Genomic DNA, 25,197 nt, shown 5'->3' on the forward strand with positions numbered 1-25,197 from the left:
GATAACAAAATAACGCTGAAAACCGATAAAAACCCTGAAAACCATACATTTCACACCTGAGCCTCAACTCTCGCGGCCCGGCACCTTTCCGAGGCCCGGGGGTTGGGGACTGCTGCATTAAGTGCACTAATTTCTCACACTTCTCAGTGGCTCATGGTTGCTTAAGGCCTATGTCTGTACTTGACCACAGAGGCAGAGCATCATTCAACCTGCCAGCTGCCTATCTTGGGAGCTTTTCAGGGATGACAGACTCCACTTTCTCTGCAGCAAGACAGCTCATAACTTTTTTACAGTGTCTCCCTGTCCTCAGACTTCTATATATTCTTCTGTAATAGATAACGATACACTATCATTGCAATCTACACTACAGCTCAAACGTTTGAAGTCAATTTTCACCTGGTTTATAACCATGTGATCTGTCCACACAGCAGTGATGGCTACTAAAAATGGGCCCATGTATAAGTGTGTAGACATTTCCTAATGCATCATGGGTGATTTAACATAAATGATTCATTAAACACACATCTGTGAAAACATTTCTGATCATTTTCATGTAATATTATGTTAAAAGTAAATGTAAATTATTAATTAAAAAGACGACAGTTTGAATCTGACCACAAACCTTTGAGCAGTAGTGTGTGTTGTATGCATGTGTCTGTCTGTATCTGATCAGGATTTTGTCATCAGTGTCAACAAAACGCTCATTTTTTTTAGCTGTTCCTATCATCAAAAATTGAGTTGGAGTGTTTTAACTCTGATGGCAATCTCTCCCTAACAAGTCCACTTTATTGCGTGCTCATTTTCTCCTATTAGTAGTTCATAGGAGTCTAACTAATGAACTGTATGCATGTTTCCTAATCTGTCACACTTATCAGTGGCTCATGGTTGCTTAAGGCCTATGTCTGTACTTGACCACAGAGGCAGAGCATCATTCAACCTGCCAGCTGCCTATCTTGGGAGCTTTTCAAGGATGACAGACTCCACTTTCTCTGCAGCAAGACAGCTCATAACTTTTTTACAGTGTCTCCCTGTCCTCATACTTCTATATGTTCTTCTGTAATAGATAACTATACACTATCATTGCAATCAAGCTATACTACAGCTCAAAGGTTTGAAGTCAAATTTCACCTGGTTTATAACCATGTGATCTGTCCACACAGCAGTGATTGTTTCTAAAAATGGGCCCATGTATAAGTGTGTAGACATTTCCTAATGCATCATGGGTGATTTAACATAAATGATTCATTAAACACACATCTGTGAAAACATTTCTGATAAACTTTGCCTAATTTTATGTTATAGCAAATATAATTTTAAAATTAAGACAAGAATGTTTGAATCTGACCACAAACTTTTGAGCAGTAGTGTGTGTTGTATGCATGTGTCTGTCTGTATCTGATCAGGATTTTGTCATCAGTTTCAACAAAACGCTCATTTTTTAGCTGTTTCTGTCATCAAAATTGAGTTGGAGTGTTTTAACTCTGGTGGCAATCTCTCCCTAACAAGTCCACTTTATTGCGTGCTCATTTTCTCCTATTAGTGGCTCATACGTATATAATTAGGAAACATGCATTAAGTCAGCGGTCCTCAACCTTTTTTGCGCCACGGACCGGTTTATGCCCGACAATATTTTCACAGACCGGCCTTTAAGGTGTCGCGGATAAATACAACAAAATAAAACTAGTACCGGTACCGAAAAAAAGAAGATTTATTCATAACACACTTGAAAAGACCCAGGGACACCGAGTTAACGATAAAAACGATAACAAAATAACGCTGAAAACCGATAAAAACCCTGAAAACCATACATTTCACACCTGAGCCTCAACTCTCGCGGCCTGGTACCAAACGACTCACGGACCGGCACCGGTCCGAGGCCCGGGGGTTGGGGACCGCTGCATTAAGTGCACTAATTTCTCACACTTATCAGTGGCTCATGGTTGCTTAAGGCCTATGTCTGTACTTGACCACAGAGGCAGAGCATCATTCAACCTGCCAGCTGCCTATCTTGGGAGCTTTTCAAGGATGACAGACTCCACTTTCTCTGCAGCAAGACAGCTCATAACTTTTTTACAGTGTCTCCCTGTCCACAGACTTCTATATATTCTTCTGTAATAGATAACGATACACTATCATTGCAATCTACACTACAGCTCAAACGTTTGAAGTCAATTTTCACCTGGTTTATAACCATGTGATCTGTCCACACAGCAGTGATGGCTACTAAAAATGGGCCCATGTATAAGTGTGTAGACATTTCCTAATGCATCATGGGTGATTTAACATAAATGATTCATTAAACACACATCTGTGAAAACATTTCTGATCATTTTCATGTAATATTATGTTAAAAGTAAATGTAAATTATTAATTAAAAAGACGACAGTTTGAATCTGACCACAAACCTTTGAGCAGTAGTGTGTGTTGTATGCATGTGTCTGTCTGTATCTGATCAGGATTTTGTCATCAGTGTCAACAAAACGCTCATTTTTTTTAGCTGTTCCTATCATCAAAAATTGAGTTGGAGTGTTTTAACTCTGATGGCAATCTCTCCCTAACAAGTCCACTTTATTGCGTGCTCATTTTCTCCTATTAGTAGTTCATAGGAGTCTAACTAATGAACTGTATGCATGTTTCCTAATCTGTCACACTTATCAGTGGCTCATGGTTGCTTAAGGCCTATGTCTGTACTTGACCACAGAGGCAGAGCATCATTCAACCTGCCAGCTGCCTATCTTGGGAGCTTTTCAAGGATGACAGACTCCAATTTCTCTGCAGCAAGACAGCTCATAACTTTTTTACAGTGTCTCCCTGTCCTCATACTTCTATATGTTCTTCTGTAATAGATAACTATACACTATCATTGCAATCTACACTACAGCTCAAAGGTTTGAAGTCAAATTTCACCTGGTTTATAACCATGTGATCTGTCCACACAGCAGTGATTGTTTCTAAAAATGGGCCCATGTATAAGTGTGTAGACATTTCCTAATGCATCATGGGTGATTTAACATAAATGATTCATTAAACACACATCTGTGAAAACATTTCTGATAAACTTTGCCTAATTTTATGTTATAGCAAATATAATTTTAAAATTAAGACAAGAATGTTTGAATCTGACCACAAACTTTTGAGCAGTAGTGTGTGTTGTATGCATGTGTCTGTCTGTATCTGATCAGGATTTTGTCATCAGTTTCAACAAAACGCTCATTTTTTAGCTGTTTCTGTCATCAAAATTGAGTTGGAGTGTTTTAACTCTGGTGGCAATCTCTCCCTAACAAGTCCACTTTATTGCGTGCTCATTTTCTCCTATTAGTGGCTCATACGTATATAATTAGGAAACATGCATTAAGTCAGTGGTCCTCAACCTTTTTTGCGCCACGGACCGGTTTATGCCCGACAATATTTTCACGGACCGGCCTTTAAGGTGTCGCGGATAAATACAACAAAATAAAACTAGTACCGGTACCGAAAAAAAGAAGATTTATTCATAACACACTTGAAAAGACCCAGGGACACCGAGTTAACGATAAAAACGATAACAAAATAACGCTGAAAACCGATAAAAACCCTGAAAACCATACATTTCACACCTGAGCCTCAACTCTCGCGGCCCGGTACCAAACGACTCACGGACCGGCACCGGTCCGAGGCCCGGGGGTTGGGGACCGCTGCATTAAGTGCACTAATTTCTCACACTTATCAGTGGCTCATGGTTGCTTAAGGCCTATGTCTGTACTTGACCACAGAGGCAGAGCATCATTCAACCTGCCAGCTGCCTATCTTGGGAGCTTTTCAAGGATGACAGACTCCACTTTCTCTGCAGCAAGACAGCTCATAACTTTTTTACAGTGTCTCCCTGTCCTCAGACTTCTATATATTCTTCTGTAATAGATAACTATACACTATCATTGCAATCTACACTACAGCTCAAAGGTTTCAAGTCAGTTTTCACCTGGTTTATAACCATGTGATCTGTCCACACACAGGAGTAATTGTTACTAAAAATGGGCCCATGTATAAGTGTGTAGATATTTCCTAATGCATCATGGGTGATTTAACATAAATGATTCATTAAACACACATCTGTGAAAACATTACTGATAAATTTCATGTAATATTATGTTAAAGTAAATGTAAATTATTAATTAAAAGACGACTGTTTCAATCTGACAACAAACTTTTGAGCAGTAGTGTGTGTTGTATGCATGTGTCTGTCTGTATCTGATCAGGATTTTGTCATCAGTTTCAACAAAACGCTCATTTTTTTAGCTGTTTCTGTCATCAAAAATTGAGTTGGAGTGTTTTAACTGTGATGGCAATCTCTCCCTAACAAGTCCACTTTATTGCGTGCTCATTTTCTCCTATTAGTGGCTCATAGGAGTCTAACTAATGAACTGTATGCATGTTTCCTAATCTGTCACGCTTATCAGTGGCTCATGGTTGCTTAAGGCCTATGTCTGTACTTGACCACAGAGGCAGAGCATCATTCAACCTGCCAGCTGCCTATCTTGGGAGCTTTTCAAGGATGACAGACTCCACTTTCTCTGCAGCAAGACAGCTCATAACTTTTTTACAGTGTCTCCCTGTCCTCATACTTCTATATATTCTTCTGTAATAGATAACTATACGCTATCATTGCAATCTACACTACAGCTCAAAAGTTTGAAGTCAATTTTCACCTGGTTTATAACCATGTGATCTGTCCACACAGCAGTGATGGTTACTAAAAATGGGCCCATGTATAAGTGTGTAGACATTTCCTAATGCATCATGGGTGATTTAACATAAATGATTCATTAAACACACATCTGTGAAAACATTTCTGATCATTTTCATGTAATATTATGTTAAAAGTAAATGTAAATTATTAATTAAAAAGACGACAGTTTGAATCTGACCACAAACCTTTGAGCAGTAGTGTGTGTTGTATGCATGTGTCTGTCTGTATCTGATCAGGATTTTGTCATCAGTGTCAACAAAACGCTCATTTTTTTTAGCTGTTTCTATCATCAAAAATTGAGTTGGAGTGTTTTAACTCTGATGGCAATCTCTCCCTAACAAGTCCACTTTATTGCGTGCTCATTTTCTCCTATTAGTAGTTCATAGGAGTCTAACTAATGAACTGTATGCATGTTTCCTAATCTGTCACACTTATCAGTGGCTCATGGTTGCTTAAGGCCTATGTCTGTACTTGACCACAGAGGCAGAGCATCATTCAACCTGCCAGCTGCCTATCTTGGGAGCTTTTCAAGGATGACAGACTCCAATTTCTCTGCAGCAAGACAGCTCATAACTTTTTTACAGTGTCTCCCTGTCCTCATACTTCTATATGTTCTTCTGTAATAGATAACTATACACTATCATTGCAATCAAGCTATACTACAGCTCAAAGGTTTGAAGTCAAATTTCACCTGGTTTATAACCATGTGATCTGTCCACACAGCAGTGATTGTTTCTAAAAATGGGCCCATGTATAAGTGTGTAGACATTTCCTAATGCATCATGGGTGATTTAACATAAATGATTCATTAAACACACATCTGTGAAAACATTTCTGATAAACTTTGCCTAATTTTATGTTATAGCAAATATAATTTTAAAATTAAGACAAGAATGTTTGAATCTGACCACAAACTTTTGAGCAGTAGTGTGTGTTGTATGCATGTGTCTGTCTGTATCTGATCAGGATTTTGTCATCAGTTTCAACAAAACGCTCATTTTTTAGCTGTTTCTGTCATCAAAATTGAGTTGGAGTGTTTTAACTCTGGTGGCAATCTCTCCCTAACAAGTCCACTTTATTGCGTGCTCATTTTCTCCTATTAGTGGCTCATACGTATATAATTAGGAAACATGCATTAAGTCAGTGGTCCTCAACCTTTTTTGCGCCACGGACCGGTTTATGCCCGACAATATTTTCACGGACCGGCCTTTAAGGTGTCGCGGATAAATACAACAAAATAAAACTAGTACCGGTACCGAAAAAAAGAAGATTTATTCATAACACACTTGAAAAGACCCAGGGACACCGAGTTAACGATAAAAACGATAACAAAATAACGCTGAAAACCGATAAAAACCCTGAAAACCATACATTTCACACCTGAGCCTCAACTCTCGCGGCCCGGTACCAAACGACTCACGGACCGGCACCGGTCCGAGGCCCGGGGGTTGGGGACCGCTGCATTAAGTGCACTAATTTCTCACACTTATCAGTGGCTCATGGTTGCTTAAGGCCTATGTCTGTACTTGACCACAGAGGCAGAGCATCATTCAACCTGCCAGCTGCCTATCTTGGGAGCTTTTCAAGGATGACAGACTCCACTTTCTCTGCAGCAAGACAGCTCATAACTTTTTTACAGTGTCTCCCTGTCCTCAGACTTCTATATATTCTTCTGTAATAGATAACTATACACTATCATTGCAATCTACACTACAGCTCAAAGGTTTCAAGTCAGTTTTCACCTGGTTTATAACCATGTGATCTGTCCACACACAGGAGTAATTGTTACTAAAAATGGGCCCATGTATAAGTGTGTAGATATTTCCTAATGCATCATGGGTGATTTAACATAAATGATTCATTAAACACACATCTGTGAAAACATTACTGATAAATTTCATGTAATATTATGTTAAAGTAAATGTAAATTATTAATTAAAAGACGACTGTTTCAATCTGACAACAAACTTTTGAGCAGTAGTGTGTGTTGTATGCATGTGTCTGTCTGTATCTGATCAGGATTTTGTCATCAGTTTCAACAAAACGCTCATTTTTTTAGCTGTTTCTGTCATCAAAAATTGAGTTGGAGTGTTTTAACTGTGATGGCAATCTCTCCCTAACAAGTCCACTTTATTGCGTGCTCATTTTCTCCTATTAGTGGCTCATAGGAGTCTAACTAATGAACTGTATGCATGTTTCCTAATCTGTCACGCTTATCAGTGGCTCATGGTTGCTTAAGGCCTATGTCTGTACTTGACCACAGAGGCAGAGCATCATTCAACCTGCCAGCTGCCTATCTTGGGAGCTTTTCAAGGATGACAGACTCCACTTTCTCTGCAGCAAGACAGCTCATAACTTTTTTACAGTGTCTCCCTGTCCTCATACTTCTATATATTCTTCTGTAATAGATAACTATACGCTATCATTGCAATCTACACTACAGCTCAAAAGTTTGAAGTCAATTTTCACCTGGTTTATAACCATGTGATCTGTCCACACAGCAGTGATGGTTACTAAAAATGGGCCCATGTATAAGTGTGTAGACATTTCCTAATGCATCATGGGTGATTTAACATAAATGATTCATTAAACACACATCTGTGAAAACATTTCTGATAATTTTCATGTAATATTATGTTAAAAGTAAATGTAAATTATTAATTAAAAGACAACTGTTTGAAACTGACCACAAACTTTTGAGCAGTAGTGTGTGTTGTATGCATGTGTCTGTCTGTATCTGACCAGGATTTTGTCATCAGTGTCAACAAAACGCTCATTTTTTTTAGCTGTTTCTGTCATCAAAATTGAGTTGGAGTGTTTTAACTCTGATGGCAATCTCTCCCTAACAAGTCCACTTTATTGCGTGCTCATCTTCTCCTATTAGTGGCTCATACGTATATAATTAGGAAACATGCATTAAGTCAGCGGTCCTCAACCTTTTTTGCGCCACGGACCGGTTTATGCCCGACAATATTTTCACAGACCGGCCTTTAAGGTGTCGCGGATAAATACAACAAAATAAAACTAGTACCGGTACCGAAAAAAAGAAGATTTATTCATAACACACTTGAAAAGACCCAGGGACACCGAGTTAACGATAAAAACGATAACAAAATAACGCTGAAAACCGATAAAAACCCTGAAAACCATACATTTCACACCTGAGCCTCAACTCTCGCGGCCCGGTACCAAACGACTCACGGACCGGTACCGGTCCGAGGCCCGGGGGTTGGGGACCGCTGCATTAAGTGCACTAATTTCTCACACTTATCAGTGGCTCATGGTTGCTTAAGGCCTATGTCTGTACTTGACCACAGAGGCAGAGCATCATTCAACCTGCCAGCTGCCTATCTTGGGAGCTTTTCAAGGATGACAGACTCCACTTTCTCTGCAGCAAGACAGCTCATAACTTTTTTACAGTGTCTCCCTGTCCTCAGACTTCTATATATTCTTCTGTAATAGATAACTATACACTATCATTGCAATCTACACTACAGCTCAAAAGTTTGATGTCAATTTTCACCTGTTTATAACCATGTGATCTGTCCACACAGCAGTGATGGTTACTAAAAATGGGCCCATGTATAAGTGTGTAGACATTTCCTAATGCATCATGGGTGATTTAACATAAATGATTCATTAAACACACATCTGTGAAAACATTTCTGATAATTTTCATGTAATATTATGTTAAAAGTAAATGTAAATTATTAATTAAAAGACAACTGTTTGAAACTGACCACAAACTTTTGAGCAGTAGTGTGTGTTGTATGCATGTGTCTGTCTGTATCTGATCAGGATTTTGTCATCAGTGTCAACAAAACGCTCATTTTTTTTAGCTGTTTCTGTCATCAAAATTGAGTTGGAGTGTTTTAACTCTGATGGCAATCTCTCCCTAACAAGTCCACTTTATTGCGTGCTCATTTTCTCCTATTAGTGGCTCATACGTATATAATTAGGAAACATGCATTAAGTCAGCGGTCCTCAACCTTTTTCGCGCCACGGACCGGTTTATGCCCGACAATATTTTCACAGACCGGCCTTTAAGGTGTCGCGGATAAATACAACAAAATAAAACTAGTACCGGTACGGAAAAAAAGAAGATTTATTCATAACACACTTGAAAAGACCCAGGGACACCGAGTTAACGATAAAAACGATAACAAAATAACGCTGAAAACCGATAAAAACCCTGAAAACCATACATTTCACACCTGAGCCTCATCTCTCGCGGCCCGGTACCAAACGACTCACGGACCGGTATCGGTCCGAGGCCCGGGGGTTGGGGACCGCTGCATTAAGTGCACTAATTTCTCACACTTATCAGTGGCTCATGGTTGCTTAAGGCCTATGTCTGTACTTGACCACAGAGGCAGAGCATCATTCAACCTGCCAGCTGCCTATCTTGGGAGCTTTTCAAGGATGACAGACTCCACTTTCTCTGCAGCAAGACAGCTCATAACTTTTTTACAGTGTCTCCCTGTCCTCAGACTTCTATATATTCTTCTGTAATAGATAACTATACACTATCATTGCAATCTACACTACAGCTCAAAAGTTTGATGTCAATTTTCACCTGTTTATAACCATGTGATCTGTCCACACAGCAGTGATGGTTACTAAAAATGGGCCCATGTATAAGTGTGTAGACATTTCCTAATGCATCATGGGTGATTTAACATAAATGATTCATTAAACAAACATCTGTGAAAACATTTCTGATAATTTTCATGTAATATTATGTTAAAGTAAATGTAAATTATTAATTAAAAGACAACTGTTTGAAACTGACCACAAACTTTTGAGCAGTAGTGTGTGTTGTATGCATGTGTCTGTCTGTATCTGATCAGGATTTTGTCATCAGTGTCAACAAAACGCTCATTTTTTTTAGCTGTTTCTATCATCAAAATTGAGTTGGAGTGTTTTAACTCTGATGGCAATCTCTCCCTAACAAGTCCACTTTATTGCGTGCTCATTTTCTCCTATTAGTGGCTCATACGTATATAATTAGGAAACATGCATTAAGTCAGCGGTCCTCAACCTTTTTTGCGCCACGGACCGGTTTATGCCCGACAATATTTTCACAGACCGGCCTTTAAGGTGTCGCGGATAAATACAACAAAATAAAACTAGTACCGGTACCGAAAAAAAGAAGATTTATTCATAACACACTTGAAAAGACCCAGGGACACCGAGTTAACGATAAAAACGATAACAAAATAACGCTGAAGACCGATAAAAACCCTGAAAACCATACATTTCACACCTGAGCCTCAACTCTCGCGGCCCGGTACCAAAAGACTCACGGACCGGTACCGGTCCGAGGCCCGGGGGTTGGGGACCGCTGCATTAAGTGCACTAATTTCTCACACTTATCAGTGGCTCATGGTTGCTTAAGGCCTATGTCTGTACTTGACCACAGAGGCAGAGCATCATTCAACCTGCCAGCTGCCTATCTTGGGAGCTTTTCAAGGATGACAGACTCCACTTTCTCTGCAGCAAGACAGCTCATAACTTTTTTACAGTGTCTCCCTGTCCTCATACTTCTATATATTCTTCTGTAATAGATAACTATACACTATCATTGCAATCTACACTACAGCTCAAAAGTTTGATGTCAATTTTCACCTGTTTATAACCATGTGATCTGTCCACACAGCAGTGATGGTTACTAAAAATGGGCCCATGTATAAGTGTGTAGACATTTCCTAATGCATCATGGGTGATTTAACATAAATGATTCATTAAACACACATCTGTGAAAACATTTCTGATAATTTTCATGTAATATTATGTTAAAAGTAAATGTAAATTATTAATTAAAAGACAACTGTTTGAAACTGACCACAAACTTTTGAGCAGTAGTGTGTGTTGTATGCATGTGTCTGTCTGTATCTGATCAGGATTTTGTCATCAGTTTCAACAAAACGCTCATTTTTTAGCTGTTTCTGTCATCAAAATTGAGTTGGAGTGTTTTAACTCTGGTGGCAATCTCTCCCTAACAAGTCCACTTTATTGCGTGCTCATTTTCTCCTATTAGTGGCTCATACGTATATAATTAGGAAACATGCATTAAGTCAGTGGTCCTCAACCTTTTTTGCGCCACGGACCGGTTTATGCCCGACAATATTTTCACGGACCGGCCTTTAAGGTGTCGCGGATAAATACAACAAAATAAAACTAGTACCGGTACCGAAAAAAAGAAGATTTATTCATAACACACTTGAAAAGACCCAGGGACACCGAGTTAACGATAAAAACGATAACAAAATAACTCTGAATACCGATAAAAACCCTGAAAACCATACATTTCACACCTGAGCCTCAACTCTCGCGGCCCGGTACCAAACGACTCACGGACCGGCACCGGTCCGAGGCCCGGGGGTTGGGGACCGCTGCATTAAGTGCACTAATTTCTCACACTTATCAGTGGCTCATGGTTGCTTAAGGCCTATGTCTGTACTTGACCACAGAGGCAGAGCATCATTCAACCTGCCAGCTGCCTATCTTGGGAGCTTTTCAAGGATGACAGACTCCACTTTCTCTGCAGCAAGACAGCTCATAACTTTTTTACAGTGTCTCCCTGTCCTCAGACTTCTATATATTCTTCTGTAATAGATAACTATACACTATCATTGCAATCTACACTACAGCTCAAAAGTTTGAAGTCAATTTTCACCTGTTTATAACCATGTGATCGGTCCACGCAGCAGTGATGGTTACTAAAAATGGGCCCATGTATAAGTGTGTAGACATTTCCTAATGCATCATGGGTGATTTAACATAAATGATTCATTAAACACACATCTGTGAAAACATTTCTGATAATTTTCATGTAATATTATGTTAAAAGTAAATGTAAATTATTAATTAAAAGACAACTGTTTGAAACTGACCACAAACTTTTGAGCAGTAGTGTGTGTTGTATGCATGTGTCTGTCTGTATCTGATCAGGATTTTGTCATCAGTGTCAACAAAACGCTCATTTTTTTTAGCTGTTTCTATCATCAAAATTGATTTGGAGTGTTTTAACTCTGATGGCAATCTCTCCCTAACAAGTCCACTTTATTGCGTGCTCATTTTCTCCTATTAGTGGCTCATACGTATATAATTAGGAAACATGCATTAAGTCAGTAGTCCTCAACCTTTTTTGCGCCACGGACCAGTTTATGCCCAACAATATTTTCACGGACCGGCCTTTAAGGTGTCGCGGATAAATACAACAAAATAAAACTAGTACCGGTACCGGAAAAAAAGAAGATTTATTTATGACACACTTGAAAAGACCCAGGGACACCGAGTTAACGATAAAAACGATAACAAAATAACTCTGAATACCGATAAAAACCCTGAAAACCATACATTTCACACCTGAGCCTCAACTCTCGCGGCCCGGTACCAAACGACTCACGGACCGGCACCGGTCCGAGGCCCGGGGGTTGGGGACCGCTGCATTAAGTGCACTAATTTCTCACACTTATCAGTGGCTCATGGTTGCTTAAGGCCTATGTCTGTACTTGACCACAGAGGCAGAGCATCATTCAACCTGCCAGCTGCCTATCTTGGGAGCTTTTCAGGGATGACAGACTCCACTTTCTCTGCAGCAAGACAGCTCATAACTTTTTTACAGTGTCTCCCTGTCCTCAGACTTCTATATATTCTTCTGTAATAGATAACTATACACTATCATTGCAATCTACACTACAGCTCAAAAGTTTGAAGTCAATTTTCACCTGGTTTATAACCATGTGATCTGTCCACACAGCAGTGATTGTTTCTAAAAATGGGCCCATGTATAAGTGTGTAGACATTTCCTAATGCATCATGGGTGATTTAACATAAATGATTCATTAAACACACATCTGTGAAAACATTTCTGATAATTTTCATGTAATATTATGTTAAAAGTAAATGTAAATTATTAATTAAAAAGACAACTGTTTGAATCTGACCACAAACCTTTGAGCAGTAGTGTGTGTTGTATGCATGTGTCTGTCTGTATCTGATCAGGATTTTGTCATCAGTGTCAACAAAACGCTCATTTTTTTTAGCTGTTTCTGTCATCAAAATTGAGTTGGAGTGTTTTAACTCTGATGGCAATCTCTCCCTAACAAGTCCACTTTATTGCGTGCTCATTTTCTCCTATTAGTGGTTCATAGTAGTCTAACTAATGAACTGTATGCATGTTTCCTAATCTGTCACACTTATCAGTGGCTCATGGTTGCTTAAGGCCTATGTCTGTACTTGACCACAGAGGCAGAGCATCATTCAACCTGCCAGCTGCCTATCTTGGGAGCTTTTCAGGGATGACAGACTCCACTTTCTCTGCAGCAAGACAGCTCATAACTTTTTTACAGTGTCTCCCTGTCCTCAGACTTCTATATATTCTTCTGTAATAGATAACTATACACTATCATTGCAATCTACACTACAGCTCAAAGGTTTGAAGTCAAATTTCACCTGGTTTATAACCATGTGATCTGTCCACACAGCAGTGATTGTTTCTAAAAATGGGCCCATGTATAAGTGTGTAGACATTTCCTAATGCATCATGGGTGATTTAACATAAATGATTCATTAAACACACATCTGTGAAAACATTTCTGATAAACTTTGCCTAATTTTATGTTATAGCAAATATAATTTTAAAATTAAGACAAGAATGTTTGAATCTGACCACAAACTTTTGAGCAGTAGTGTGTGTTGTATGCATGTGTCTGTCTGTATCTGATCAGGATTTTGTCATCAGTTTCAACAAAACGCTCATTTTTTAGCTGTTTCTGTCATCAAAATTGAGTTGGAGTGTTTTAACTCTGATGGCAATCTCTCCCTAACAAGTCCACTTTATTGCGTGCTCATTTTCTCCTATTAGTGGCTCATACGTATATAATTAGGAAACATGCATTAAGTCAGTGGTCCTCAACCTTTTTTGCGCCACGGACCGGTTTATGCCCGACAATATTTTCACGGACCGGCCTTTAAGGTGTCGCGGATAAATACAACAAAATAAAACTAGTACCGTTACCGAAAAAAAGAAGATTTATTCATAACACACTTGAAAAGACCCAGGGACACCGAGTTAACGATAAAAACGATAACAAAATAACGCTGAAAACCGATAAAAACCCTGAAAACCATACATTTCACACCTGAGCCTCAACTCTCGCGGCCCGGTACCAAACGACTCACGGACCGGTACCGGTCCGAGGCCCGGGGGTTGGGGACCGCTGCATTAAGTGCACTAATTTCTCACACTTATCAGTGGCTCATGGTTGCTTAAGGCCTATGTCTGTACTTGACCACAGAGGCAGAGCATCATTCAACCTGCCAGCTGCCTATCTTGGGAGCTTTTCAAGGATGACAGACTCCACTTTCTCTGCAGCAAGACAGCTCATAACTTTTTTACAGTGTCTCCCTGTCCTCAGACTTCTATATATTCTTCTGTAATAGATAACTATACACTATCATTGCAATCTACACTACAGCTCAAAAGTTTGAAGTCAATTTTCACCTGTTTATAACCATGTGATCGGTCCACACAGCAGTGATTGTTTCTAAAAATGGGCCCATGTATAAGTGTGTAGACATTTCCTAATGCATCATGGGTGATTTAACATAAATGATTCATTAAACACACATCTGTGAAAACATTTCTGATCATTTTCATGTAATATTATGTTAAAAGTAAATGTAAATTATTAATTAAAAAGACGACAGTTTGAATCTGACCACAAACCTTTGAGCAGTAGTGTGTGTTGTATGCATGTGTCTGTCTGTATCTGATCAGGATTTTGTCATCAGTGTCAACAAAACGCTCATTTTTTTTAGCTGTTTCTGTCATCAAAATTGAGTTGGAGTGTTTTAACTCTGATGGCAATCTCTCCCTAACAAGTCCACTTTATTGCGTGCTCATTTTCTCCTATTAGTAGTTCATAGGAGTCTAACTAATGAACTGTATGCATGTTTCCTAATCTGTCACACTTATCAGTGGCTCATGGTTGCTTAAGGCCTATGTCTGTACTTGACCACAGAGGCAGAGCATCATTCAACCTGCCAGCTGCCTATCTTGGGAGCTTTTCAAGGATGACAGACTCCAATTTCTCTGCAGCAAGACAGCTCATAACTTTTTTACAGTGTCTCCCTGTCCTCAGACTTCTATATATTCTTCTGTAATAGATAACTATACACTATCATTGCAATCTACACTACAGCTCAAAAGTTTGAAGTCAATTTTCACCTGGTTTATAACCATGTGATCTGTCCACACAGCAGTGATGGTTACTAAAAATGGGCCCATGTATAAGTGTGTAGACATTTCCTAATGCATCATGGGTGATTTAACATAAATGATTCATTAAACACACATCTGTGAAAACATTTCTGATAAACTTTGCCTAATTTTATGTTATAGCAAATATAATTTTAAAATTAAGACAAGAATGTTTGAATCTGACCACAAACTTTTGAGCAGTAGTGTGTGTTGTATGCATGTGTCTGTCTGTATCTGATCAGGATTTTGTCATCAGTGTCAACAAAACGCTCATTTTTTTAGCTGTTTCTGTCATCAAAATTGAGTTGGAGTGTTTTAACTCTGATGGCAATCTCTCCCTAACAAGTCCACTTTATTGCGTGCTCATTTTCTCCTATTAGTGGCTCATACGTATATAATTAGGAAACATGCATTAAGTCAGCGGTCCTCAACCTTTTTTGCGCCACGGACCGGTTTATGCCCGACAATATTTTCACAGACCGGCCTTTAAGGTGTCGCGGATAAATACAACAAAATAAAACTAGTACCGGTACCGAAAAAAAGAAGATTTATTCATAACACACTTGAAAAGACCCAGGGACACCGAGTTAACGATAAAAACGATAACAAAATAACGCTGAAAACCGATAAAAACCCTGAAAACCATACATTTCACACCTGAGCCTCAACTCTCGCGGACCGGCACCGGTCCGAGGCCCGGGGGATGGGGACCGCTGCATTAAGTGCACTAATTTCTCACACTTATCAGTGGCTCATGGTTGCTTAAGGCCTATGTCTGTACTTGACCACAGAGGCAGAGCATCATTCAACCTGCCAGCTGCCTATCTTGGGAGCTTTTCAAGGATGACAGACTCCACTTTCTCTGCAGCAAGACAGCTCATAACTTTTTTACAGTGTCTCCATGTCCTCATACTTCTATATATTCTTCTGTAATAGATAACTATACACTATCATTGCAATCTACACTACAGCTCAAAAGTTTGAAGTCAATTTTCACCTGTTTATAACCATGTGATCGGTCCACACAGCAGTGATGGTTACTAAAAATGGGCCCATGTATAAGTGTGTAGATATTTCCTAATGCATCATGGGTGATTTAACATAAATGATTCATTAAACACACATCTGTGAAAACATTTCTGATAATTTTCATGTAATATTATGTTAAAAGTAAATGTAAATTATTAATTAAAAGACAACTGTTTGAAACTGACCACAAACTTTTGAGCAGTAGTGTGTGTTGTATGCATGTGTCTGTCTGTATCTGACCAGGATTTTGTCATCAGTGTCAACAAAACGCTCATTTTTTTTAGCTGTTTCTGTCATCAAAATTGAGTTGGAGTGTTTTAACTCTGATGGCAATCTCTCCCTAACAAGTCCACTTTATTGCGTGCTCATCTTCTCCTATTAGTGGCTCATACGTATATAATTAGGAAACATGCATTAAGTCAGCGGTCCTCAACCTTTTTTGCGCCACGGACCAGTTTATGCCCAACAATATTTTCACAGACCGGCCTTTAAGGTGTCGCGGATCAATACAACAAAATAAAACTAGTACCGGTACCGAAAAAAAGAAGATTTATTCATAACACACTTGAAAAGACCCAGGGACACCGAGTTAACGATAAAAACGATAACAAAATAACGCTGAAAACCGATAAAAACCCTGAAAACCATACATTTCACACCTGAGCCTCAACTCTCGCGGCCCGGTACCAAACGACTCACGGACCGGCACCTTTCCGAGGCCCGGGGGTTGGGGACCGCTGCATTAAGTGCACTAATTTCTCACACTTATCAGTGGCTCATGGTTGCTTAAGGCCTATGTCTGTACTTGACCACAGAGGCAGAGCATCATTCAACCTGCCAGCTGCCTATCTTGGGAGCTTTTCAAGGATGACAGACTCCACTTTCTCTGCAGCAAGACAGCTCATAACTTTTTTACAGTGTCTCCCTGTCCTCAGACTTGTATATGTTCTTCTGTAATAGATAACTATACACTATCATTGCAATCTACACTACAGCTCAAAAGTTTGAAGTCAATTTTCACCTGTTTATAACCATGTGATCTGTCCACACAGCAGTGATGGTTACTAAAAATGGGCCCATGTATAAGTGTGTAGACATTTCCTAATGCATCATGGGTGATTTAACATAAATGATTCATTAAACACACATCTGTGAAAACATTTCTGATAATTTTCATGTAATATTATGTTAAAAGTAAATGTAAATTATTAATTAAAAGACAACTGTTTGAAACTGACCACAAACTTTTGAGCAGTAGTGTGTGTTGTATGCATGTGTCTGTCTGTATCTGATCAGGATTTTGTCATCAGTGTCAACAAAACGCTCATTTTTTTTAGCTGTTTCTGTCATCAAAATTGAGTTGGAGTGTTTTAACTCTGATGGCAATCTCTCCCTAACAAGTCCACTTTATTGCGTGCTCATTTTCTCCTATTAGTGGCTCATACGTATATAATTAGGAAACATGCATTAAGTCAGCGGTCCTCAACCTTTTTTGCGCCACGGACCGGTTTATGCCCGACAATATTTTCACAGACCGGCCTTTAAGGTGTCGCGGATAAATACAACAAAATAAAACTAGTACCGGTACCGAAAAAAAGAAGATTTATTCATAACACACTTGAAAAGACCCAGGGACACCGAGTTAACGATAAAAACGATAACAAAATAACTCTGAATACCGATAAAAACCCTGAAAACCATACATTTCACACCTGAGCCTCATCTCTCGTGGCCCGGTACCAAACGACTCACGGACCGGTATCGGTCCGAGGCCCGGGGGTTGGGGACCGCTGCATTAAGTGCACTAATTTCTCACACTTATCAGTGGCTCATGGTTGCTTAAGGCCTATGTCTGTACTTGACCACAGAGGCAGAGCATCATTCAACCTGCCAGCTGCCTATCTTGGGAGCTTTTCAAGGATGACAGACTCCACTTTCTCTGCAGCAAGACAGCTCATAACTTTTTTACAGTGTCTCCCTGTCCACAGACTTCTATATATTCTTCTGTAATAGATAACTATACACTATCATTGCAATCTACACTACAGCTCAAAAGTTTGAAGTCAATTTTCACCTGTTTATAACCATGTGATCTGTCCACACAGCAGTGATGGTTACTAAAAATGGGCCCATGTATAAGTGTGTAGACATTTCCTAATGCATCATGGGTGATTTAACAGAAATTACACACATCTGTGAAAACATTACTGATAAATATTATGAAAAATTATTTTAAAGTAAATGTAAATTATTAATTAAAAGACGACAGTTTGAATCTGACCACAAACTTTTGAGCAGTAGTGTGTGTTGTATGCATGTGTCTGTCTGTATCTGATCAGGATTTTGTCATCAGTGTCAACAAAACGCTCATTTTTTTTAGCTGTTTCTGTCATCAAAAATTGAGTTGGAGTGTTTTAACTCTGATGGCAATCTCTCCCTAACAAGTCCACTTTATTGCGTGCTCATTTTCTCCTATTAGTAGTTCATAGGAGTCTAACTAATGAACTGTATGCATGTTTCCTAATCTGTCACACTTATCAGTGGCTCATGGTTGCTTAAGGCCTATGTCTGTACTTGACCACAGAGGCAGAGCATCATTCAACCTGCCAGCTGCCTATCTTGGGAGCTTTTCAAGGATGACAGACTCCACTTTCTCTGCAGCAAGACAGCTCATAACTTTTTTACAGTGTCTCCCTGTCCTCATACTTCTATATGTTCTTCTGTAATAGATAACTATACACTATCATTGCAATCTACACTACAGCTCAAAGGTTTGAAGTCAAATTTCACCTGGTTTATAACCATGTGATCTGTCCACACAGCAGTGATGGTTACTAAAAATGGGCCCATGTATAAGTGTGTAGACATTTACTAATGCATCATGGGTGATTTAACATAAATGATTCATTAAACACACATCTGTGAAAACATTTCTGATAATTTTCATGTAATATTATGTTAAAAGTAAATGTAAATTATTAATTAAAAGACAACTGTTTGAAACTGACCACAAACTTTTGAGCAGTAGTGTGTGTTGTATGCATGTGTCTGTCTGTATCTGATCAGGATTTTGTCATCAGTTTCAACAAAACGCTCATTTTTTAGCTGTTTCTGTCATCAAAATTGAGTTGGAGTGTTTTAACTCTGGTGGCAATCTCTCCCTAACAAGTCCACTTTATTGCGTGCTCATTTTCTCCTATTAGTTGCTCATACGTATATAATTAGGAAACATGCATTAAGTCAGTGGTCCTCAACCTTTTTTGCGCCACGGACCGGTTTATGCCCGACAATATTTTCACGGACCGGCCTTTAAGGTGTCGCGGATAAATACAACAAAATAAAACTAGTACCCGGTACCGAAAAAAAGAAGATTTATTCATAACACACTTGAAAAGACCCAGGGACACCGAGTTAACGATAAAAACGATAACAAAATAACGCTGAAAACCGATAAAAACCCTGAAAACCATACATTTCACACCTGAGCCTCAACTCTCGCGGACCGGCACCTTTCCGAGGCCCGGGGGTTGGGGACCGCTGCATTAAGTGCACTAATTTCTCACACTTATCAGTGGCTCATGGTTGCTTAAGGCCTATGTCTGTACTTGACCACAGAGGCAGAGCATCATTCAACCTGCCAGCTGCCTATCTTGGGAGCTTTTCAAGGATGACAGACTCCACTTTCTCTGCAGCAAGACAGCTCATAACTTTTTTACAGTGTCTCCCTGTCCTCAGACTTCTATATATTCTTCTGTAATAGATAACTATACACTATCATTGCAATCTACACTACAGCTCAAACGTTTGAAGTCATTTTTCACCTGGTTTAAAACCATGTGATCTGTCCACACAGCAGTGATGGCTACTAAAAATGGGCCCATGTATAAGTGTGTTGACATTTCCTAATGCATCATGGGTGATTTAACATAAATGATTCATTAAACACACATCTGTGAAAACATTTCTGATAAACTTTGCCTAATTTTATGTTATAGCAAATATAATTTTAAAATTAAAACAAGAATGTTTGAATCTGACCACAAACTTTTGAGCAGTAGTGTGTGTTGTATGCATGTGTCTGTCTGTATCTGATCAGGATTTTGTCATCAGTTTCAACAAAACGCTCATTTTTTAGCTGTTTCTGTCATCAAAGTTGAGTTGGAGTGTTTTAACTCTGATGGCATTCTCTCCCTAACAAGTCCACTTTATTGCGTGCTCATTTTCTCCTATTAGTGGCTCATAGGAGTCTAACTAATGAACTGTATGCATGTTTCCTAATCTGTCACACTTATCAGTGGCTCATGGTTGCTTAAGACCTATGTCTGTACTTGACCACAGAGGCAGAGCATCATTCAACCTGCCAGCTGCCTATCTTGGGAGCTTTTCAAGGATGACAGACTCCACTTTCTCTGCAGCAAGACAGCTCATAACTTTTTTACAGTGTCTCCCTGTCCTCATACTTCTATATGTTCTTCTGTAATAGATAACTATACACTATCATTGCAATCACGCTATACTACAGCTCAAAGGTTTGAAGTCAATTTTCACCTGGTTTATAACCATGTGATCGGTCCACACAGCAGTGATTGTTTCTAAAAATGGGCCCATGTATAAGTGTGTAGACATTTCCTAATGCATCATGGGTGATTTAACATAAATGATTCATTAAACACACATCTGTGAATACATTTCTGATAAACTTTCCCTAATTTTATGTTATAGCAAATATAATTTTAAAATTAAGACAAGAATGTTTGAATCTGACCACAAACTTTTGAGCAGTAGTGTGTGTTGTATGCATGTGTCTGTCTGTATCTGATCAGGATTTTGTCATCAGTTTCAACAAAACGCTCATTTTTTAGCTGTTTCTATCATCAAAATTGAGTTGGAGTGTTTTAACTCTGATGGCAATCTCTCCCTAACAAGTCCACTTTATTGCGTGCTCATTTTCTCCTATTAGTGGCTCATACGTATATAAATAGGAATCATGCATTAAGTCAGTGGTCCTCAACCTTTTTTGCGCCACGGACCGGTTTATGCCCGACAATATTTTCACAGACCGGCCTTTAAGGTGTCGCGGATAAATACAACAAAATAAAACCACAGAGGCAGAGCATCATTCAACCTCAATTCAAATATTATTCCTTAAAACTTGCATAGATCACCAATTATGAATGACGATTGATTAAATATTAACTGGTGTATGGATTGCAACAATAATAGCGAGTGTGTAGATTATATTACCTTTCCTCAGTTTATCACATTAAATCTCAGCTTACTAGTGACCCAGCATTTTTCTAAGTACAGAAGCGCTAAACAACATCATTTTTTCAAGTAATATAAAAATCATCTTTATATATTACCTTTTTAAACATCCCATTTTTCTTTCTAATGTCATTAAAACAATTTTGCACATTTGAATAACAGTAGTCAGACCTCCAGATCTTTTAAGCTTTCAGTTTTTTTCTCAGTGTCACACATGGATTAGTTTTCGTCTCTTTCAATAAGAAAGTCAAATCTTCAAACCCTAAAGCAATCTTTGTTTCTTTCAATCATTCCAATATTTTTCATCTTCTGTTATATAATTGCAGTTAACCAGGGCTTAGCTACTCTGATCTACAGCAATTTTGGGGATGTGGATACCCATTTTCTTTTTTTCACAGGTGCGGAGCCTTTTTCTACAAAATTACGAATAAACTGCATTTTTTAAAATTACCTTTAACATAAATGTAGACTGACAAGTAACTCAACCTTTAACACAGTGATCAGTAGAGAAGAAAGAAAATAACCCATTTCAAAATTTCTAGTTCAGATCAAAATTATTGTTCTGATTAAGGAAACAGTAAATCTGGCCACATTATTGTCCCGATCCTCCAATTTTCCCTTTCCAATGTGACTAAATAAAATGCAACTTTTTTTTTTTTAAATAAAAGCAGTTGCACACCCAGATATTTCTTACAGTAAAAATCCTCCAACAACCTTTCAAAAGAAATTTTTTTGTCTTTCCTCAATTTTGAGACCAACTGAACCCACAAACCTGAAGCTGCAGACCCCAAACTAACCAAATTTAATGTTTCCTTAATCAGCACAGTAATTTTTAAGTCTTTATGTGTTATGTTTACTCACAGTTTTGATGCTTGCTTCTTCGACTTGACCCACGATTAGCTCTGCACCATCGCTCTGCTGTTTCCTCTCTCCTCATGCTTCTCCTTCGTGCGTCCTGTCCTCAAATATAATCCAACCTGCCTCCTTGTTTCCTCCTTGACTTGTATTCGCAAAATTTCCAGTTAAATTAAGAGTAATCCAGAAAAGTTTTCCTGCTTCAAAAGCTCTTCCAGTTGCCTGTCTTCTTGTCCTCCTTCAAATGTGCATTTTATGAATTTGTATTTATTTGACTTCATATTGCCATGACAACATAACACAGAGCATCATGGTAAATTAAAGCAGGTGGTTCTGTCCGCTACAGAAATGCTGATAAACTCAATTTATTTGAGTTGTCTTAACTTAGAAAAACTAAGTAAGATGGAAGTTTTTCTTCTCAGTGTGGAAGGATGAAAGATGTGTTTTGAAAATGCCACGTCACTACCGTCCTCCTCCCTAGCACGGATCAGTCCGCATGTTCATGGTGCCAGCATTTTTTATGAGCAAACCTAGAAAAGCGTCAGCTCAAGGGATTATTGTTGTCATTGCTGTGGATCTTTACCTGATACACTGACTTGGTGAGTAAATGTTTACTCTTATTCAAACTGATTTTGTGGCTTCTCTTAGTTTAGAACCAGGTTTATAATCGTGCTAGCTAGTTAGTGTTAGCCTAGCGTTGCTGCTGCGGCTAGGCTCATGTTACTTAAAAATTAACACCACAAACCTTATATAAAAATATGTCTGTGAAATTTTCTGTTGATTGTTTGAAATAAAAAAGTGAGATAAGAGCCCAGACAAAATTCTTCGGGGGTGTGAAAACAATAAGCCAAGAGTTAGCTGTGCTCGCGGACTCTTATCAAGCCTTGACCTCCCGGTCAGCTGGGTAACAGAGCTCTCCGAAAACGTGGAAGCACTTTTGCAAATATGTGATATTTTGATAAATTAAGTAGATATTTGAGCATTACACAGCTACATTCTCCGCTGAAAATATCTTAAAAGGTTATTTTGTGACCCAGAAAGGGTAATCTAGGGGAAAGGAGGATCGCATATGTCGGCCATGGTTGTCGGAGCCTGTGCGTACTTGTAAGCGCGGAGGAGCGCGGCTAAAAAACTTAGTACTTTTTCTGGGTCACAAAATCAACTTTTAAGATATTTTCAGGCGAGAATGTAGCTGTCGAAAGTTCAAATATCTGCTCGATTTATCAAGACATCACATATTTGCAAAAATGCCCCGACGTTTTCCGAGATGTCCATTTTTTCATGCTTTGTGGCACCTTGAACATCTGTGGCATCTATTAATGTCAAATCTAGCCTTTATTTAACAACATAAGCAAACTCTATGTTACAATGATTGCACAGCCATTAAGGATCAAATCGGTTTCTGAAAAATGTTCTGTGTTTTTTCTCCCTCTGCTTGCTTCATACTGTCTTTGAGGCTCGGGACCAGCACTCCTGCTGTTGGACAGAAAGACATCAACTCAGTGGTAAGTATTTTGGTTTTCCAATATATTAGCAACTGTCAGTGACATTTATATTAATCAGGCTGAACTTTAGATCAGCCTGTTTTACTTATTGTTTTATTTGTTTTTTGGTTTGGGGAAGTTGTTTCTTTACTGATCTTTTCCTGTCTTCTGTTATTAGACTTGAGATGTGACTGCACTAGGCTGTTGCTGGTGACTCCAGTTAATTCTACAAGACATGCTGTGTAAGTAAACAAACAACAACAGTTTGGTCTGCATTTCTTGAAAGATCACATCCCCCAAACTTAGTTTAGAGGGTCTACACTGAATATAGTGAAGTCTGCAAATTTTCTAACAGCAAAATTTGTTTTGTGCCCAAATCATTTTGCACAACAAATATTTTTATTTTGATTATATAAGTAATGTAAGTACAAAACAAAGTTGTGGTAGGCCTAAACTTATTTTTAGAATAACTACATCTGCGACTTTGTTTCATTGTAAGATTATAACAGTGATGGCAATATAATTGTTTGTTGTTCAGCAGAACAGTGTCCAGTATGTTGGCTGTTATACTTTGTTGTGTTTGAAAATAAAAGTTGGTCTGATTTTAACATCCTTACAAAAAGTGTTGTTAATTATTTTTAATCTTATTCAGGTTACCACAAATTGTTTTTTCATTTAGTTGAACTTGAAATGTTTGTCAGTAAGTAAACAATTAGCACTGTACAGTCAGAAATATCAAGTTATTCTTAATACTGCAGACTTGCAATATTAGTCATCTTAAGTAAGCTTTACTTAGTTTTTTTGAGGCAACGAGTTCTGGGAACTAACAAGGCTGTACGGTGTACTCAAAATGAGTAAGTTGCCCTAACTTGGTCATCTTACGTAAACTTGATCCAGTTTTTTTGAGTTCTGGGAACAAATGAGCTTGTACAGAGTACTCAAAATAAATAAGTTGTCCTAATTTAGTCATTTTAAGATGAGCTTTACTCAATTTTTTTGAGGCAATGAGTTTCCTCAATTTTTTTGAGTTCTGGGAACTAATTACATTTTACAGTGTATGTTAATAATCTTTAAACAGACACTCCCTGATCCTGTAAGAGCAGGAATTTAACTACAAACTCTCATAGTTCCCGTCAGTATCATTCATTCTGCTCTGCCTCAATGGTCACAGTGGCTAGTTTAAGTACGTTTGCCCCATAGAAATCCACTGATGTTCAGTGAGTCCCTTTGATACATGTTTAGACCTTCATAATTTTCAGGGTGCATGAGTGTTATATCTCCATCTCATCCTAAACATTTTACCAACATGTAAAAGGCATACGTCCACAAGATTTTGATTTTTTTTAATTTTAATTGAAACTTGTTTTTTTCTGAATAAATGTGTGAGATGGCCCTCAGGCCTCTAAATCCACGTCCAGGTTTGGGTGACTACTTGGATTAGGGGAGTATTATTTAGAGCAATGTTTGTCACTTTGGTTAATTGCTAAACTCAGGCCGTTTTTGTTCAGTCTTTTTCTAACTGAGCTTTCACATTTAACATGCTAACTGAAGCCTGTAGAGTCTGAGCT

The 25,197-nt window shown here is 38.6% G+C and overlaps 1 long non-coding RNA gene across 1 annotated transcript; it reads left to right on the top strand.

The window, feature by feature from the left end:
• The first annotated feature begins 21,962 nt into the window (after positions 1-21,962).
• LOC309711521 lies at positions 21,963-24,547 on the top strand. The gene is made up of 3 exons (XR_014277994.1): positions 21,963-22,744; positions 23,602-23,650; positions 23,808-24,547. It is a non-coding gene; the product is annotated as an uncharacterized lncRNA (long non-coding RNA).
• The last annotated feature ends 650 nt before the right edge of the window (positions 24,548-25,197 follow it).

The sequence above is a fragment of the Aulonocara stuartgranti genome, assembly GCF_965226115.1.
Source record: "Aulonocara stuartgranti genome assembly, chromosome: 7".
NCBI classification, from domain to species: Eukaryota; Metazoa; Chordata; class Actinopteri; order Cichliformes; family Cichlidae; genus Aulonocara; species Aulonocara stuartgranti.